This window comes from Cyprinodon variegatus, unplaced genomic scaffold (assembly GCF_000732505.1).
Source record: "Cyprinodon variegatus isolate N-32 unplaced genomic scaffold, C_variegatus-1.0 Scaffold13, whole genome shotgun sequence".
Classification (NCBI taxonomy): domain Eukaryota; kingdom Metazoa; phylum Chordata; class Actinopteri; order Cyprinodontiformes; family Cyprinodontidae; genus Cyprinodon; species Cyprinodon variegatus.
This window is the reverse complement of record NW_015150466.1, coordinates 1,270,324-1,273,619: the sequence shown is the minus strand read 5'-3', so window position 1 is coordinate 1,273,619 and position 3,296 is coordinate 1,270,324.

The following is a 3,296-nucleotide window of genomic DNA, read 5'->3' as shown; positions in this document are numbered from 1 at the left end:
GTTCCCTACTGGACCCCCTCCTTTGCAAACCAGTTGGCAGAGTCAGTTTAGGGGCTGCACTCCTGTAGCAACTCAGAATCCTGTTGGTAGACTCTTTGTTTAGTTGGATTTCTCAAGATGTTTATGAAAAACTGAATCGGAGTGAGAGCGGTGCCGGCATCTAAGGCAGGAACCTCTGAGGTTGGAGACAGCTGGTTAGTCACCATGACTTTCTGAAATGATAACAAACGTGTGAATCACTAACCCATTCTTAAAGTTCAGTCAGAATCCAGATGTTGAGGATGGTTCCAAACGGCCGTAGAGAGAGTTCCAAATGCTGATGTGTCGGTGGTCGGAGAACAGGCTGGACATCAGAACCGAGCAGACGAAGGCAGGCAGGATAATCCAGAGGGTGAAGCTAAAGCTGAAAGTTGGTGATGAGCTCAGTTGTCAGAGCCAGGAGGTCAGAGATCCGGTGAGGTGCCGAGGGGGAATCCAGGAGGCAGTCAAGTTACAGTTCCAGGTACACAAACAGGCAGAGATCCAGCAGGAGTCAGAAGACAGTTCGGGCAAACAGATGAGATGGGAACAGGCAGGCTCAGAGGATGGGATTCAGAACAGTTCAGGATCAGGTAATCAGAACATGGGAACGCTGGAATAAATCTCACCAATGGCTCAAAATAATCTGGCACTGATGACTGGTTCGGAGGCTGGTTAAAAGAGACTAATGCAGGTGATTCGAACTGGGCGGAGCTAAGCAGGTAATTGGTGAAATCAATAATCAGTTTAGGCATTAGTGCCAAGATCATGACAGTTTTATTTTTGTTAAAAAAATATGTCTCTCTGACGAACATCTGAAGTCAAATTCCCTGAATCGATGTCCTGCATAACTGTAGTAATTCAATCATGCATTTATCATTTGTAATTTTATATATCAGCTCATTGCTTAGAATGAGCAACCTGACATTTGACATCTGTTAAATTTGTCTCCTAGTTTTTTTTTTTTTTTGCAAAATTAACCATTTTTGTTTTCTGTAATTTATAGAGGATAGATTAACATTAAAGATGAAATGTTGTAAAAATAACTGTTCTCAATAGAAGTTGAGTTTGCCAGCAGAAAAGTAACATTGTGACCAAAGCACCAGGTCTAAACCTGAGCAATCAAAATGTTTTGTTGTTTTCTTCAAAATTTGTTTAAATGACCCTTTATCCATATTTCTGCAGCAATTTTTGCTCCCTTCAAAAGTGAAAAGTTTGTCCAGAAAGTAAAATCCTTTCCATAAGTTCTTGCAAGCGGTTACAAAAAGAAAACAATTTAAAATCTAATCAGAGGAAATGTAATTATTACTTCAATGAATTAGAGCGCAGACAGAAATGAGCTGTGAGCTGCATGGCAGAGAACATAAATCTGGTAAAGAGTGCTTTGTGGCTGCGCAGGTCAGTAATCCTGTGGGAAACAGGAGATGAGAGACTGGAGGTCAACTGGGCTTAGCCCTGATGGTGCCAGTGGGACCCCAGTGTCCCTGAAAGACCCTGAAACAACCTTGACATCATAACCAGGTCAACAATAGCTAAGTTAGTGAAGTTAAAGTGCTGAGTTTTTTATTGTGTTGGTTCCCTGAGCATGATTCGATCATTATGAAATAATAACTTCCATTTAAATTCTGTTATTGTGAAATAGACATGTTTGTTTCAGTCATGATACAATAAATGGAATATTTGCACTGTTTTCTAAAGCTTCACCTACATTTTGAAAAGGATTTCTTCTCCCTTTGCTTATACTGGGAAAAAGACTTAGAGAGCATCACAGTGTGAGAGTAAAGCAGGGCTGCATGGTGGAACAAACAGTGTCGTACTGTTGCACTGCAGCATAAAGAGCTCCAGCTGTATGGAGTTGGTAGGTTCTCCCATGGTGCACCAGCTTTATTACAAAGTCCTTCCGCATCACTATTAGGTTTAATAGTGACTCTAAATTTGAATGGTTGGTGTTCCTGTGTTGCCATGCCCTGGGCTCTGCGACCGTGCTGGAGATACCCGCCAGCCCCCTGTGACCCTGACAGTCGGGAACATGAAACCGACTGGAACAAATAATTGAAAAATAAACAGAACTTTTATTTAAATTTTCAACATGAAATATTCACAATCGTATATCAGGTTTCAAGCTCTCGATTTACGGGTAGATCTACGTTCCTACCCTCATCTTGTTGGGAGCTGGAGNTTAAATATAAAAAGTAACTCATTTTCATTTCCTTTGCTCTGGTGACCCCTGCTGGTTACAGAGTGTCACTACTGGATGTGGATATTTTACTGCTTAGTTTCACTTTATTAGCTGTTAAATGTTTTCACATTTTATCACATTAAAAAATTCTTTATACTCATCCATCCAAATGAAACCTCTAATATATAACCTTTACTTTACATTTTACATCCTTTAGATCAGCAGTAACCAATAAAAAATCATCAGAGTCTGAATGAAAAAAAAATCATCAACCAGTAAAGGTCCAGAGATATTTTTAATTATAATCTGTTACTTTAAACAGAATTTAACACTGAAATAAAATGAGGTGTTTATGCATCCATGTTATACATTGACTTTTTAAATAAAAAAAAAATAGATTTTTTTTTTTTAAGTAGTACAAGTGTTTTAAGTAAAGAACAACAATTGTTCAGTTTGGTTTATAGTTGAGTCTAAAAGTAGCAGCAGCAGCAACCCAGACTGACAGCTCATTGGCTCATTGGGATCACGTGCAGCCTGGAGCCGGACGCTCCCCAGGGCTTTACCGTATTAACAGGAGAAGAGGCGCAAGTAAAATTAGACACTGTCGTCAGACAACATGCGGTAATTTATTAATGTTTTTAATCCGTTTGGGTCCAGATTAGCCAGCAGGTGGGTACGGATCCGGATCCAGACTGCGGTCCGCTAATCCATGACCTCTGCTCTAGAATAGGGTATTTTGTTCCATCATTGCTGCAGTCAAAGAGCATGTTTTGTAGATGGAAATATAAGAAAAAGTTTATAAAGAATCATAGGAAAAAGCAATAAAAAAAGAATTTTATTGGTTTCTCATATTTTATCTTTTTTTTTTGTTTTTATTTCCCTTTCAAGTTTTATTTTTTCAGGTTTTATTTTCTCAAAATGTTTTAACAAATTTTATATTTCAAAATGTGTTTTAGAAGCCACATTTCCCTCGCATCATTCGCCATAAAAACTCTCCCACTTGACGCACAGATTGACCAATAGAAATGCTGCTGAAGTTGGTCTCCCAAGGAGTAAAACCCATAGAAGTGAGGAGAATCCGATGCTGTTTTCAAAGAAA